The sequence below is a fragment of the Coregonus clupeaformis genome, chromosome 12, assembly GCF_020615455.1.
Source record: "Coregonus clupeaformis isolate EN_2021a chromosome 12, ASM2061545v1, whole genome shotgun sequence".
NCBI lineage: Eukaryota > Metazoa > Chordata > Actinopteri > Salmoniformes > Salmonidae > Coregonus > Coregonus clupeaformis.
Genome location: NC_059203.1, coordinates 9900406 through 9918558, shown reverse-complemented (window position 1 = coordinate 9918558; position 18153 = coordinate 9900406). Strand labels below are relative to the sequence as shown.

General features: G+C 42.2%; 1 protein-coding gene across 1 annotated transcript in view; it reads right to left on the bottom strand.

The window, feature by feature from the left end:
* Positions 1 to 18153, bottom strand: part of LOC121577746 (rap1 GTPase-activating protein 1) — a 202286-nt gene that overhangs the window by 93274 nt on the left and 90859 nt on the right. The window contains exon 3 of the mRNA XM_041891599.2: positions 9006 to 9041. The gene's annotated coding sequence lies outside the window, so the exon portion shown is untranslated. The remainder of the gene's footprint in view (positions 1 to 9005; positions 9042 to 18153) is intronic.

Here is an 18153-nt window from a genome sequence, read left to right as displayed (position 1 = left end):
GTGGAGGTTTTGGCTGATTTCTTTTGATTTTCCCATGATGTCAAGCAAAGAGGCACTGAGATTGAAGGTAGGCCTTGAAATACATCTACAGGTACACCTCCAATTGACTAAAATTATGTCAATTAGCCTATCAGAAGCTTCTAAAGCCATGACATCATTTTCTGGAATTTTCCAAGCTGTTTAAAGGCACAGTCAACTTAGTGTATGTAAACTTCTGACCCACTGGAATTGTGATACAGTGAATTATAAGTGAAATAATCTGTCTGTAAACAATTGTTGGAAAAAAATACTTGTGTCATGCACAAAGTAGATGTCCTAACCGGCTTGCCGGGGGGGCCCTGTCATATTTGGCATGACAGGGCCCTAAGTGAAATTTTGTTGGCCCCCCTCACCTTGCAATCAAAACAAGTTTTAGAGTTAATTTCCTGCAATTCTACAAATGTTTCCATGGGACGGAGAGAAGATTTAGCAATTTCATAACTAATTTCAATTTTTATGTGGGTGGGGATTGATCCTACAAAAGGGTGAGAATAAGGGTTAGGGTAAAGGTTAAGGTTAGAGTTAGGTTAAGTTTAGGGTTAGGATAAGGGGCTTGGGTTAGTAGATAGTTAGTTGAAATGTTACTGATAGTCTGCAGATAGTCTGTAGAGCATCTACAGATGAACTCGTACCCCTGCACATCGACTCGGTACTGGTCCCCTGTGTATATAGCCAAGTTATCGTTACTCATTGTGTATTTATTATTACATGTTTTACTTTTCTATTATTTCTCTATTGTCTTTCTCTCTGCATTGTTGGAAAGGGCCCGTAAGTAAGTATTTCACTGTTAGTCTACACCTGTTGTTTACGAAGCATGTGACGAATACAATTTAATTTTATTTATCCAAATAAAGTGTTACCGGAGGCACAGACATGTGTTGCAGAGAGAGGTTAGGAGAGGGGTAATTGCCTCCTCACTGAGTGTGACTGAAGGAGTAACTTCATCAGAATAAGTAACTCCTGTCTGGCCTGTCCTGGGGCTGTGGGATTCTGACTCATCGTTCCCTCTGAGTCTGCTGGGACTAGGACTGCACATGGCTGGCCGCACAGCAAATGAGAACCCTGCCTCCCTCCTCTGCTTCTCATAATTACATTGTGTTTGGAACTACCTCCATTGATTTTGGCAGCCCTGTGCTGGAAACACAGTGTGGTGTGAGACCAGAATGCTGCCCCTTTCCCCAGTTTCCCTGCAGCTCAACGTGATTATACACAGGCAGGCAGCAGCATCCTGGTTCATTTCACAGTGTCAGCTCCAGTCACCCATACCTCTGGGGATGAAGAGAGGCTGCTCTGCTCCGTAATGAGCCCCAGCCCGACCCAGGTGATCCTTTATCTATGTGCTTCAGTGTACTGTTCTGCTCTACTCTCCACTGGTCTTGGTCCAGGGGGAGCGGAGCTCAGCCGTATTGCTCTGTGGCTTTTCCTCTGCTGACAAGGTGACTAATTGGGTGATTACTGTCATTAAGTGGACAGCCAGTGATCTCAGCAGGTGCTCCAGGTGGACCTCAGGCGGACTGAAGTGCATTAAACTCCAACAGCAGCAAACAGCAAGCCCAGCCATACACTAGTCTACCATGAATATACCACCAGATGAAAGCAGCAAAGTTAAATATAGAAATTGGTTTCAAAACTGTTGGAGATGGATTTGAATCATTCCAGTATTGTTATGCTGATGCACACAATGCCCAAAGCACTGGGATTTGAATAAGAACAACATAAGAACTGTGAATAGTTGAATTTCATTGTTCCACTTATAAGTGGGTGGACAACATTCTTCAAACTGCGTCAAACCAGGCCAGATCCTTCTGACTGACGCATTAATTATTCTGTGAATGACAAAGGCATGACAACCCACTAATAACAACTTGAAATTGACATTCCCCTTGTATCTTCATTGAGGTAGCCTACACACTTTAATTCATCTGATGGCAGCTCCTCTAGCCAATCCCCTGAGCTCATACTAAACAGATTATAACGACCCTTGATTAGATGAGAATGACTATAGGGAAGGCTCACAACTGCAGGGGACATTAACTCCCCAATGAGTCTCAATCTAATCGATTAATTGCATGAATATATGGACCCTTAGTGGAGGGACTCTGACTGATTAACTAGATCACAGCTAAGTGAATGCACTCTCACATGCTAATGCAGAAAGATGCCGCAAATCAACACAATTCATAACAAGCCTCTATGGATGGGAGGGAGGGGGTGAAGAGGACAGGACACACTGAGGCGCGAAAGGAGTTTCCTCTTCAATCCACTCAACTAGACACTCTAAGGAGGCATTTGTTAGTGATACACTACATGGCCAAAGGTATGTGGACACCTGCTCGTCGAACATCTCATTCCAAAATCATGGGCATTAATACGGAGTTGGTCCCCCCTTTGCTGCTATAACAGCCTCCACTCGTCTGGGAAGGCTTTCCACTAGATGTTGGAACATCGCTGCTTGCTTCCATTCAGCCACAAGAGCATTAGTGAGGTCGGCACTGATGTTGGGCGATTAGGCCTGGCTCACTGGAACTAAGGGCCTAGCCCGAACCATGACAAACAGCCCCAGACCATTATTCCTCCTCCACCAAACTTTACAGTTAGCACTATGCATTCGGGGAGGTAGTTTTCTCCTGGCATCCGCCAAATCCAGATTTTCTGTCGGACTGCCAGATGGTGAAGCGTGATTCATCACTCCAGAGAATGTGTATCCACTGCTCCAGAGTCCAATGGCGGCGATCTTTACACCACTCCAGCCAATGCTTGGCATTCAGCAGTCCTGTTCTGTGAGCTTGTGTGGCCTACCACTTCGCGGCTGAGCCATTGTTGCTCCTAGACGTTTCCACTTTACAATAACAGCACTTACAGTTGACCGGGGCAGCTCTAGCAGGGCAGAAATTTGACAAACTTACTTGTTGGAAAGGTGGCATCCTATGGCTGTGCCACGTTGAAAGTCATCGACCTCTTCAGTACGGGCCATTCTACTGCCAATGTTTGTCTATGGAGATTGCATGGCTGTGTGCTCGATTTTATACACCTGTCAGCAACGGGTGTGGCTGAAATAGCCAAATCCACTCATTTGAAAGCGTTTCCACATACTTTTGGCCATGTAGTGTATGTGGTATCACTGAGAAACATTTATCTGCATAATTAGATGGTATTCACAGTCCCATGCATTATCATGTCATCAGATATGAGGGGGAAACTGGAGAGGTAATGTGATTGAGTCATTAAAAGGAATGGAGAGGGAAATCGCTTTAGACAGCGCCCTTCATATGTCACTCTTCAACACATCATCTTCCTAAAGGTATGATGATGTACGTAGATGATGATTGAAATTCTATTTTGTCTTATTGCGTTGATAAAGGTAAGTGTTACGGTGGAGACAAATGCTGAGGACAAAGGAGTTTCTCCCTATAATATCTACAGTAGCCTATACAACTATAGCAGGGCCGATGGGGGATATCAAGATGGTCATATAATATTTCATACTTGCATGTGTGGGGGTGGGAGTGGGACATTATTTTACCAGGGCATGATTGGTGCATTTGGAAATGGGCGGATGTGTGTGTGTGTGTGCCTCCAGCTGCCTGATCTCTAGTATGCATTAAACAGAACAGGCACTTAAACAGAACAGGCACAGAACAGGCACTAGAAGTGAAGTGTAAAGACATCTGTACACTCTTAGTAAAAAAGGTACTATCTAGAACCTAAAAGGGTTCTTCGGCTATCCCCATAGGAGAACCCTTTGAATAACCCATTTTGGTTCCAGGGAGAACCCTTTTTGGTTTCATGTAGAACCCTCTGTGCAAAGGGTTCTACATGGAACCAAAAAGGGTTCTCCTATGGGGCCAGCCAAAGGAGCCTTTTGGAACCCTTTTTTCTGAATGTACAATCTCCACCAGAGTCACCTCGTGGTAATGGAGGTCATACAGTGGAATGGGTTCTATCTAACTAGTGTAGACACGACTCCCGTCTGGGTCACCACTCAGACAAACTGAATGCCCAGTGAATGCTCAGCTTTCTTTGCTGTCCTCATGAGGCCTAAGAGTATATGCTCAGTGATTTACAGTACCCAAAATAACCAGACCCCATTCCAATGCATAATCAGAATAACTCAAGTAATCAGGATCCTAAGCACTCCCATTAGCAATTGAGTGAGCAAATTCCATCTTCCTCTTCTTTCTGTTCCATTAGTGATGCCAAGGGGACTAAAGAGAGCAGTTTAACAGGTGAAACACACTGTGACACTGGTGCCCACATCCACAGCTGTTCTCTCTGGGGCGGAGTTCAGCTTTTCCCTCACAACCTGCTGCTGCTACTACCTGCATGCGTTAGGGTGGAGAGAAGCTATTACAGAGGAGCTCATGAGGAGAAACATCCTGGTAATGAAGTCCTCCTCATCACTCACCACTCACCACTGATTAGCACTTTATGACTTTATGACACAGCGTTCTGGGGCCTGAACGGGAACAAGGATGTGGCAGCAGTCAGAGGGGATACCCATAGGGCTCACTGACTCACAAATACACACAAGCATGCATGCATACTCACACACACATACACACACTCACTCACACCACCTCATGAACACCCCAACACAAACAAACTATTACACACACACACTTAGGACAAAGTTATTTGCCATTGCTTATAGCTGAGTTATGTCCTTGGGGAAGTGTTATTTCGAAAACCACAGTTAAGACTAACTCTAAAAATGTAATGACATTCAGAAGAGTTTGGATGGTTATATTTTCAGCATAGCGGTGAAAAAGATTGAGGGTAAGCGGTTCCATAATCAAGAGTAATGAAGTTTACAACTATTTCACTACAGAACATTATGTTGTTAGAATTTCAACATCTTGATAGGATTTTGTAAAATATACAGTATGTTAGCTTATCCCAAAACAGTTATTGAGGGGTAGAGAGGGTCTGAGATGGAGATTATTGATAATGAACCACTAGAGGGCACTTGCCACACATACTCTGAGGGATGAACATAGGTGGATGGGGTTTACTTTGTACCCACTGGGCACAAACTGGTTGAATCAACATTGTTTCCATGTGAATTCAACAAAAAAAAAATCGATGTGATGTTGTTGAATCGATGTGGAAAACTGAATGGATATGCAAAAAGTAATCAACGTGTACTGTGTGGCTCAGTCGGTAGAGCATTGTGCTTGCAACGCCAGGGCTCGTGGTTTTGATTTCCGCCGGGGACCCATATGTAAAAGGTATGCACACATGACTGTAAGTCGCTTTGGATAAAAACATCTGCTAAATGGCATATATCATATCAACGTAAAGGAACTTTTTCCCCCACAACGTTATACCTAAATCCAACGATATGGTTCAAATGTTGTTGATTTTGTGTTGAATTCACATTAGTTGACAACTCAATCAAATGTAAATCAAATGTAAGTGGGTAGTGAGTGTCAAGTTACCAGGGTCGTTCCACCAAATAGGTGCCTTTTAAGTTGTGCAACTTGGTGAAAATAAACCTGTTTTATTTCACCATATTTTAACATTCTGTCATAAAAAAATACAGTAATCCCTCGTTTATCGCGGGGGTTACGTTCCGAAAATGACCCGCGATAAGTGAAATCCGCGAAATAGAAAACTTTTTTTTTTTTACAATTAGCAACTATTACATGTATACAAATACAGTGACTCACGTGTAGGCCGTTTCACTGCTCTTCAGACTGGGCCGCTGCATCCTGACTGCGCTCTGCAGTGTTCTCTTCTTCTGAAGCCCGCGGTGCAGGTGTGTTTGTTCGGGAGAAGAACATAGTGATAGGCAGCTGTTGTCGCTCTTTTTTCTTCTTTGCAAAAAGATCCTTGTACACCGACATGCCACCATCGATTACGTTGGAGAACTGTAACGAACGGCTCATCAAAGGGTCCCATTCCTCAGCTACTCGCTTAAGTTCAGTGGCCATTCGCACCATGGTTGCTAAGCGACCAAGCGTTAGTCCTTCCTCCTCATCTCTCGTGTCCTCTTCTCCCTCTTCTCTTTCATCGTCGCCCATCCGCAGGTGCTTTTGTCGGTCCAGGCCGTTTCGTCGACATTATGGGTTTAGGAGATGTTCGAAATTACAAGATAATTTGGCCAACTTAATGTAAATTTGCCAAGCTGTTTTATGTACGTACACATAACTGCACGAGACGACAAAATGATAGCACAATTCGTAGCATGTTTTGATACAAGAAGCGGGAGTGAGTTTTTAGCGAATCAGAATGCAGAGCACAATGCACCAAAAAAAAAAAAATGCATTATGAAAATCCGCGAAATAGCGAATCCGCGATAAGTGAACCGCGAAGTGGCGAGGGATCACTGTACATGTTTTCCCATCTCAAGAGGTTAAATACAAAAAATACTATAGTAAGTGTCTATTAAGTGCCAAATAAAGTAACAGGGTTGACGACTTCATCTTAAACCAGCCATAAATCCTCTTGTGACAGGGGGAATAAAAGCTTGTTACGTACAATAGGGAGGGGCATTTGAATGCAAGCTTCACAAAAACATTTCAATTGTTAAAACATTTCTAGCCTGTCTATCTATGGGTAACAGGGTTGACGTGTTAAGCTTGACCCGCTCAGTTTTCCACCAGAAAATGGCCAAAAAGAGAAGAACCAGCTCACCTGCTTTTACACTATGATTTGACTATTAGATGTTCAATGTCTCGTTTGAAAAAAAAAAGTTAAAGGGAAAGGTTTAAAAAGGGATATTTCGGGATTGTATCTACTTCCCCGGAGTCAGATGAACTTGTGGATATCATTCTTATGCCTCTGTGTCCAGTATGAAGGAAGTTAGAGGTAGTTTTGTGAGCCAATGCTAGCAGATACCCATAGTCTTCCAGTCATTGCGCTAAGCAGATACCCATAGACTTCCAGTCATTGCGCTAATGCTAGTTAGCAATTGCGCAAGCACTAGTTACCAACTTCCTACAAACTGCACGCAGAGACATAAAAATGGTATCCACATTTTAACATTCTGTCATAAAGAACACATGTTCAACTTACTAACTGCACGCAGAGACAAAAAAATGGTATCTAATAGTTCATCTGACTCTGGGGAAGTAGATAAAGGGCTTCATTGCCAAAATCCCGAAGTATCCCTTTAAAACGAGAGATAAATTCACATAACAGGGTTGACCTTAAAATGAGGGACAGTGTATTTTTTACCTTAAAATTAATCACTAATAACATGAAATAAATAATAATTTTCAGAAATGACTTTGTCAAAGCAACAAAATAACTATGGCTTTACAATGATGGTGAAAACTTGAAGACATTTTGTGCGTTAAAACCTTCCTAGAAGTCACAGAGGATGCACAGGAGGACATCCAGAGCTTGGGACTATAAGAATCTATCTGCAAAAAGATGATTCTGAGATAATTGGTTTGAACCCTTATTGGTTTGAATGGTGTCAGCAATTTTAATCTAGTATTCTTTTGTATTTAACAACATGAATTGGGGTATTCAAATCAAATCAAATTAAAGACGTGTCTAATGGAGATGGAGTCCCAGACATCCTTCCTATGACTTGAGGATTAAACCCCTTCTTAGTCAGTCATACATGCCCTCCTAAATTATTGATAGCAGTGATGAATGCATTTAATAAATACAGATAAATGTTAGTTTCATTTTTAAGAAAAAAGAGACATTCTCATAAACAAACATTAAAAACAAGGCTTTTCATGACTATGGAATTTTCATCTGCCTGCATATAGAGGCTGATAGAATTCACCAGAGCATAATGACTTACTGAGTGCAGTGAGAGCCCTGTTCAGAGCTGCACTGTTCAGTGGCTAGAAGGCGTTCCTTCCCTTTGGTCTCCCGCTACATTAGCATGCACTACAGACCTTTTTGGAACAGGGCACAGAATGAACCCCCAATCCCCTGTTAATTAAATTCAGCAGAAGTGCGGGCCAAATGTTACCGTCTGATGATCCTGCAGAATCCTCCTGCACCTCTATTCGCCCCTTCCACATCCCCCCATCTACACCCCTCTCCTGCCACATTCACACGTCTTTTTCTCATACTACCAAGGAGGGAATATTACATTGCCCTCCTTCTCAATATTCATTATGTTACCAGATGCCCTGATCCACATCCATGACATTAGGCTTCCTCAGTGCCAATATAAACTGAGTGTACAAAACATTCCATGACACAGACTGACCAGGTGAATCCAGGTGAAAGATATGATCCCTTATTGATGTCACTTGTTAAATCCACTTAAAATCTGTGTAGATTAAGGGGAGGAGACAGGTTAAAGAAGGATTTTTAAGCCTTGAGAAAATTGAGACATAGATTTTGTATGTGTGCCATTCAGAGGGTGAATGGGCAAGACAAAAGAATGAAGTGCCTTTGGAAGGGGTATGGTAGTAGGTTCCAGGTACACCAGTTTGAGTATGTCAAGAACTGCAACACTGCTGGGTTTTTCACGCTCAACAGTTTCCCGTGTGTATCAAGAATGGTCCACCACCCAAACGACATCTAGCCAACTGGACACAACTGTGGGAAGTATTGGAGTCAACATGGCCCAGCATCCCTGTGGAATGCTTTCGACACCTTGTAGAGTCCATGCCCCGATGAATTGAGGCTGTTATGAGGGCAAAAGTTACTGTCTGATGTAGCACTTCACTAATGAAACCCAAGCGTGGCTACAACAGCAGTATGGCAGATTGAGCATAGACATATTTCGTACAACATAAACAGTAAATAAAGACATTGGCTGACATCCATGTGATGTGTCATGCCCTGTTATTCTGACTGTAATCAGCACTTAACCAGGGGTGGACAGCTTCGCTGGATTAAGGAAGCTATGCGGTGACCTCTATCTTTAAAACCTCTAAGGTAATCTGCAGTACTTTTAAGAGTGATCTAGAACCAACTATGCATCAAATTAAGTTATCCCACACAACATTAACTGCATTTCTGAATGTCAAGGAGGGGGGAAAACTCACCATAGACTTCTGGTCCTGGAAAAGGTCTTGTCGACACTAGAAAGAGAGAAAACAAAGAGAGACAGTAGATCAGACTTCTGTCCCACTCCCACTTCACCTGGTCTGGTTTAATCAACTGGGTCCCACTGAGTGTGTCAGGTCATCTAAGACTGAAGAAGAGTCTAGAACACTGCATTAACCAAAGACTACAATATCAGAACAGAGTTTTAAGTGAAACTATGAGGTGAAAGCATCAGGGACTAATTTAGCTGAAAATAATATCTACGACATTAAAATGCCTGTAAAAATCATCATTCAGAAGTGACTTTTAATAACAGTCTGTATTTAAAACAGAATCAACCTCCATGGCACCAGATGAATGAGTCTATAATTTCCTCTCACCACTTCTCTCTCTTCCTCCATCTCTACCTCCCTCCCTGCCTCCTCTGCCTGCCAACCACCCGATGGGCACGCTCTCAGGCTGAGGCTGGCACTGTATCCTAGGTGAGTAGGCAGTCTGGCTGAGGTGCCAGTCAGACAGTCAGAGCCCACTGTAATACCCCGAGCAGGCTGGCACATCATTACCCAACCCCACTCAGTAATATTGGCACACTCCAAATGAAAGTGTTTTCAGCCGTAGCCCACCCAGCCGAGATATGAGAAAAGCCATAGCGAATAGGATTGATGAGATAGTGGGAGAGACATCCTGTTTTATTCTCTTGGCATATTTTCCATGGATTTGTTTATGGTGTTTGCACAGAGGGAAAGAGCGGTTGAAATTCTGACTACATTTACAGTGCTGCATACAAATCAAACTGGCAAATGCTCTGCCTGGATCAATCACAGGAGCCATCGTGGGGTTGATGCTGAATAAAAGCTGAATATGGTCAATCGATCAACCGCTAATCATCGCTTATCCCTGCCCCCATGAATACTAAGCCAATCAAACAAATGTCATTGTCATTCATAGCAAATCAAATTAAAATGAAATCCATCCATCATGGAAAATAACAAACAGGCAATCAAATACCCAGCCGTCTCTGACGGAAAGAATCTGAGAGAGAGATTAAAAAAGTTACAGGTACCCTCCACATACCCCATCAACAGGAGATTAATGTGACAAGCGACAGCCCATGTAACAGTTCAGATTTTCCAATGCCGAGCCAGTGACACATACTTTACACCCAGCATACTTTACACCCATAATACTTTACACCCAGTATACTTTACACCCAGCATACTTTACACCCAGCATACTTTACACCCAGCATGGTTTAATATCATCTCCTTCATGTATTCTAGGGAGGGCATTTAATGCAACTTAAACTGAACCATTCATGCTTTGTTTGAGTTCCAGGCGATATTAGCAGCAGAGATTAGATGAATCTCTGTCCAGGGGACAGGACAGTGCAAAGGGAAGGGATCACTGCCGCTACCTCGCTTTCCAACCAAGGTGCATGAATTGAGGAGCAAACTGAAATAGACAGGCAATTCAGGAACTCTTGGAGGACAATGGAATTCAATAAAAAAGCGTATTTATTGTTAAAAGTAGAACCCACACGTTTCGGCTTTTGGCATTCTTCTGGGCTTTAGGACAGGACAGGACAGGCAGGAGGAGTGGTGCAACATGCTTTAGATGTATTGGTGCCACTGGATGGCTCAGTAGAGCTGAAGGTTCAGTCTGTAGAGAAGAGCGATGAGTTCCCTCAGGATCTCTTCTTTGTCTCTAAATGGCTAAAGATATGAGTAACTATGGCTGAGGAGGAACTACCTAAAGACTTACTACTTGTAGTATGAGATAGGTCATGTGAAAAAATGCAAAATTTACTTAACAATCCAATAACCAGAACCAACTGTGTAATTTCTTAAACTCCCACGCAGGGTCGCACCGTTAGTTGTTCATACGAACAAGTAGTCCCACCTCGTCGTGTGTGACACCAGGAAATGGCCATGCTCTTTCTCCCTGTTTGTGTTTGACTGAAATAAATACAAATACCAGGCTGTCTTTCAGGGTCTCTCTGCTCCTCTATGACTGAGGGAGAACCACTGTTTTGGTGTTAACATTCCACAGTGGAAAACAGGCCTACACAAAAACAATGTCACAACCATCTACCACGGGACACGCATGTAGACCTACTCATATATTATGACCATTCAACCTTTTTTAAATACACTGCTATTACTGAATAATAAACCATAACACACTGGCTGTAAATGTTACTGGGCAGCCACCATAACAATAAAATCTCACAACAACAATAATAATACAGAACATGGTATCAAACCAACCAATAAGAATAAAAAACATATTCATTTCTGTCTTATCAAATAAATGGCAACGAGCATATCTTAGGCAGTGATATCTAAAGCCTACAGAGCCTAGAGGTTCGTCAAGGGAATCATACTGTGTCTTGCATGACACTTTTATCTTTCGTGTGTGTGTGTGTGTGTGTGTGTGTGTGTCTGTATGCACTCTCTTGTGTCTGACTGCTGTATATGTTGGCATTGGGAGCATGCATTTCTATGCAAGTGACCTTGTTTAGATGTTAGTGTGTTGGTGTCTGTATATGTATGGATAAAATCAAATCCAATTGTATTTGTCACATGCGCCGAATACAACAGGTGTAGACCTAACAGTGAAATGCTTACAAGACCTAACCAACAATGCAGTTTTAAGATAAATAAGTGTTAAGTAAACAATAGATAAGTAAAAAATAAAAGCAGTAAAATAACAGTGAAAATAACAGTAGCGAGGCTATATACAGGGGGTACCGGTACAGAGTCAATGTGTGGGTGCACCGATTAGTCAAAGTAATTGCATTAATATGTACATGTAGGTATAGTTAAAGTGACTATGCATAGATAGTAAACAGAGAGTAGCAGCAGCGTAAAAGATGGGTTGGGGGGTGGTGGGTGGGGGGACACAATTACCTGTTCAGGAGTCTTATGGCTTGGGGTAGAAACTGTTAATACATTTACATTTGAATGCGAGTGTATGCAAAATTGCATGTAAACAGTATATGTGCCCATGCATGTGTGTTTACGTATGCGTGTGTGAATGTGTGTGTGTGTACAGTATGTGTGTGTACTTGCACTTGGCTAGACATTGACCGTTTTCAGTAGCCAACAGCTTACACAGTGATGTCAACACACCACCAGCATTTAGTGCACTTGTCCAAATGTGCAGTTTACTAACACAACTCCAGCCTTATCCACTGAACGGAGAACACACACCTCACCCACACCAAAGAGCTATTTTCTGTATGTGCATGGGGTCAATGTCCTCATCTTCTCCCCTCTAACCTCTCTGTGTTGAGAGGGTGTCGTACTATAAAGTGTAAACCGACAATAACATTCAAATGTCAGAGATGAACGGATCGTTTTTGGTAAGATTAGTTTATTTGATATCCCCTGTGCTGAATCTTTAACCACTCCTAAATATACTAGGTGTTTATGCAGTTCCTTCCATTTAATTTCAACATTGTTTTCAACAGAATATTGATCATTTTCTTTTACATCTTCATCTACTCAAAATGATTGCATGGGCTAAATTATACCCTCAAAACAGAGCTTAAAATGGCATATGAAAAAGGCCATTTTGACCTGCCCCAAATAGATGAAATGTATTTCTAGTTTCACATTGATTAAATCTTCTGGTCTGAAATTACAGCATGTGCCATAATTTGAACATGTTGTAGGAAGCATTATCTACTAATGGCAATTTCCATTTTTCTGTGTACATGTGACAAAGTAATTTCCGCAAAGACAGAATACATAAAGATAAATTATTTTGTGGCCTGAATTCTATTCCTGACCACAATGCATTTGTCGCCTAGGCTATTTGTTGTAATTTCCTTTCACAGCTTCTGCTGAATGTTGGTGCATCGTCACGGCAACAGTCTTCCTATTTTCTTCTTGAATAAAACTAAAGATATAATTAAAATATGTGCATTCACAAACAATGACATGAACAAACCTTTCAATGTGTAGCCTACCTGTCACATCTATGTTATGAATAGACAATCCCTAAAGCAAAGTTACTATGCTTATTACTTCATATAGTTTCTCAATATTAAGTGTCAATTAAGATATATTCAAAGGCTTTCTAATTAATAAAACCCATTCCCTGCATGTCTTTTCACTTCTCTGTAGAATGGAGTCCAATACAGCTATTGGCTAAACTGAAGGTTGAAACGTCCTTCATTTAATTTTCAGGGCCTTTCCCCTCTCAAGGATTTCTCTTGATACTAAAAGCATAAATACAGTCAAAGAAAACAAACAGAAAACCTTGTCCAGCCTGAACAAGTACATAAAGTACAGTAATGTCAGCATGGCTTTTCACCATGACAGTGTTCCTTATTTTTACCTGAGGTCCACACTGTGTATACAGTAAGGTGGAGTATAGTATCTTGAACCATGTGACTGAACTGGGTCTCGTTTACCAGTTGCGATGTAACTTAAGCACTACGATGACCGTCGTACCAGATGCATCGTTATTTACGAGCCAACTTTTTAAAATGTTTCCAAAACCACCACATAGAGAGAACGTTCGCTAAGTGCATCGTTAGACCATGTGTCGATACTGATAGCATCGAAAGAAAAGCAGCGCTGCTCTCGGATCAGCTTTCTCCATGCAAATCTTACCTTAACATTAGACTTATTCCACAATACTGACGACGGATCAGCTCCTAGAGAGATATTACCACCTATGGCTGCAAAAAGGTTATTGAGGCGGCTTATTATGCTTACCCAATAATAATGCACAAAATCATAGGTTGGGCACATCATTGCGCACGTGTTGTCAAACATCATTAAACACATTGCAGCAAAAATCCCAAAATATAACTCAATTGATTGAACATTAAATTGATTGAAATGTGATTGAAATACCCTAAATAGGCCCATGTAGCCTATGTCTCTTTTAATGCAGTCATCTCTGTTTTATTTTGAAGCATCATTTGATCCTTCACTTGTTCTTAACAATTGCAAATCATTTGGCAACTTTGTATTTGGAGTAAACTTAGTTCTGAAATTATCGGCAGTCACAGGGTGTGTTCATAAATTCAGTGTAGAGTGCCAGAGTGCGTGGGCGTTCGTAATTCCAGAGCGTTGTCAGATTGTCCGTTTGTAAATTCAGAGCGTTTCGCTCTCGAAGCATTCAGAATGCACACTGGACGCTCTGGCAGAGGAGTAGGGTTGATCCGAGCGTTCTGACCACACAACCGCAGTCAAGCTCCCATGCTAACTGGCTAACACTACTTCCAGACACAAATGAGAGAACACCTCACCTCATTTTACTCGCCCTAGCAGAGCTGGTTAGGCTGTTTTCATGTTATCCAGAGCGTTGGTGACTGTAACTGTGCTGCTGGCAAGACTTTAATTACCCTTTTTTGCCTATGTTTACTGACACCGGCCATATTCAACCGGTGTTGAGCATTCATAAATTCATCAGTTATTCTGCGCTCTGGCACACTCAGACGAGAGTGCTCTGAAATCTGAGTAGATAGCCAGAGTGAATTTACGAACTCACCAAAAGTCAAACAGAAATCCTAAACATATTGACTCTATGTTTAGCGGAGATCTTCTGTGAATAAAGTGACACGGAAGGGCAAAAAAGCATCTAACGATGGACTTTGGCTGCTCTACGAGTGGTCTGGGTCACTTGTAGACGTGCAAAGGTTTTTAAGAGCCACGTTAATAACCAAGTCTCTGGGAAACACCTTGGCTACTAAAGACACATCCTAAGAAGGTTCCAATTATGGTCTTAACACTACGAAAATAGGCCCTGAACAGCGTTGTGTTTTATTTATTGTTTATAGACAACGTTTATTTCTATTAGTATTCTCTCCCTATGTATTGTTCTACGTTTTTAGTCATTTTAGCAGACGCTCTTATCCAGAGCGACTTACAGTTAGTGAGTGCATACATTTTTTTCATACTGGCCCCCCGTGGGAATCGAACCCACAACCCTGGCATTGCAAGCGCCATGCTCTGCCAATTGAGCTATGTCCTGAGTTCCTTTAAACATTTATGTGCTTGGTTATGCTGTGTATGGAAAGATGCATGCGGTTATAAAGATGTGACAGAAAAACAAACTAGAGGAATAAAATGTTCATTTGGAGGGGACAAGGTCCATTTCTCAGAGTACAGATGACGGTCAGGGGACTATCTAATATGCACCACAACTCAGAGCACGTCCTCAATGTGTGTGTGTGTGTGTGTGTGTATGAGTGTGTGTGTATGTGGGCAAACACATGCATTTGAATGTGGTTCCTCCCCCACTTCTATAGCTGTATAAACTAAACGATCTAAGAATCACACTCTGTCCATAGAATTCACTACAGTGCCAACCACAGCATGTAGAGCCTGAACAATCGGTTGATGCTGGGCTGTAGGATTATCAGCCTTGATGATCCAACTCTGAATCAAACAGTGTCCATGGAACTCTACACACACTGTACTGTACTATTCACACAGTGCCTAAGGGTCAGCCAAAGTGGTGAGGTTGTACTCTGAGTCTCGTGAGTGAGATGTTTTCCTGCGTGTAGCTGTTAGTGCCCAAGGCCAGGGTCAACATAATGATGGAAGCTATAGTTATTCCAGTGCCAAGGGGTTTTCGATGCAACTAGTCTACACAGCATCATACATCATTGAATGCACATCAGTGCTGTGCTGAAGTGTATAATTTTATATATATATATATATATATATATATATATATATATATATATATATATATATATATATATATATATTTTATAAATATATATATATATATAAAAAAAAAGGGTGGTTGTCCCACTGGCTATCCTAAGTTGAATGCACCAATTTGTAAGTCGCTCTGGATAAGAGCGTCTGCTAAATGACTTAAATGTAATGTAAATCTACAGTAGAAACAGACCATTATAATGCATTGACATGAGCCACATTCACTGTCTAGCTAACCTCTTCATACACCATACTATTTCCGATCCACAGACCACAATAACATTGAATTAATTGTAACAACAGAGTATGTTTTACACAGAGACCGTATATAACATATAGACCCGTTTTACAGTGTCCCTTGAACTCTTGACCTCATCAACGCAACAAATTCCCAGCAGCATCTAACAGTGCCCCAAAGAGCCAAAGCAACAAGTTGAAATGCACTTATTTCTCCAAATAATGAATCAAATCTAAAACCTATCATAAACCTCTCAAAGGCAAACAAATAAACATACACACCCCCACCATGCCTATCTTTGTGGTGCTGAGAATAAAAACAATACAACTCATAAATGAAACAGATTACTCTCCTACACATTACTATTTTGTTTCGGTCAAGTTGACCTTGTCTTTAAAACCTAGGAAAGGGGGCAGCTTGACCAAATTATTGACAAACTCATTTAAGAGGTAATGATGTTTCATTGACCTCATTATGAGACCACTTCAGTAACTTCCAGCGCTAATCATAGATGCTAACAAGCTGTAGTTTAGAGCAGACACTGTTGTCTGACCTTGGTATTATCCTTTCACTGCTAGTCTGCTGAAGATGTAAAGCATGATTCCCCAGGGGGTCTCTTTAGATCTCAGGCCTAAGTACTCAACAATTCTTCAGTGATGGAGTGAATTCCATACCAGGTATTACTGTCTGTAACACCTCCCTATTACTACCCCCCACCAAGGCTATTTCTAGCATGCAGAGAGACAGACATGAGTAAATGTTATCTTTTGTCTGAATGGCCTTCAACCTTACCCTCCATATGCTCCGAAGGTGAAGCTCCTCTTTCTCTGTGACATCCTGCTAGCTAGGGGCTGCTGAGGCTTTCTGGGGAGACTGTCTACATCAGTGGAGTTCACAGCAAGTAAGCAATGGGAGCAGTCATACCTCTCCCCTCCCTCCCTCCCTCCCTCCCTCCCTCTTCCTCCCTCCCTCTTCCTCCCTCCCTCCCTCCCTCCCTCAGTTATTTTATTTAAACCCCCTAGGCTGACGGAGGGTGTGTGTGTTTTGCAAGAGTACATTTCTGTCTGTAAACATCCCTGCCCTCCACATCCCTCTCTCCTTTCTTCCTTTCCTCCTCACTTCTCTCCTCCGCTCTCTCAGTACATCATATCTCCCTCAGATTAAGAGAAAGTTGCGTCTGACCATTCCGTTGCCCTGGTAACGAGCAGGTGCCCGTATTCCTCACTTATACTGATTCTACATTTATTTTCAGGCTATCAGAAAGAAAGAACCCACATCCCACTGGGCACAGACATCAATTCAACGTCTATTCCATGTTGGTTCAACGTCATTTCATTGAAATGACGTGGAAACAACATTGATTCAACCAGTGTGTGCCCGGTGGGATGTCCTCAACTTCTTGTGCCAGCTTAAATCCGCAGTCGTATTATCACTGAGTGATTCAATAGAATATGTCCTTTACTCAAGTAGTCTTAATATTGCACAAGGGAAATGTTGTATTCCTTAGCAGCAGCAGACAGATTCAAAGCTCTGACAAAAGGTTGAACAGTGTAAGTAAGATAATGACCTGTATTGACCTTGTACTTATCATTTTACCCCTATTGGAATCCCATGACCTTTTTCCTACCCTAGAGTCAAGTCAGAGAAGTCTATGTAAAAGTAACCCAGTACACCAAAAGGTTAAAGAGGTCAAACCCAAACAAACACCCTTGCATCTCATGCAGAAATGTTGATCGTACAGAAAGCTGGCAAAGGGTGTGGTGCTGGTGGAGTATCTCAGTTGATCTGCTGACAGAGTGGGTCCTAAGCCTGTCCTAAGGTCAACCAAGGATGAAGGGATGGGCCACCCCACAGATTTTTCCTCTGCTCTGCCCATAAGTGGATTCCCCTCCAGCCTGCCCACTGTACCATGGTCAGAGCGTCCCGTCCAGGAACATCTAGGGGTACAGGGTGACCTCTACTCCTCTGTTCCCCATCCATCAGCTGTGGAGTCGGGGTGCCCGGTGCCTGTCGCACCTTCTCTTATTCAATTAGGCCAGAATGGACGGAGGATAGACATAGGCTCTTAATCAAATCACAAACATGCACACAATAGGACTGTCCTGACCGCACCGGTCTGCTCCCCTCGGCTCGCCTGCCTGACGCATGCGATTGCTTGAACTTGTCATTGAGTGGAGATTCATCAGACGACCTCCAAGGGAGATATGACTTTAGGACGTGCCT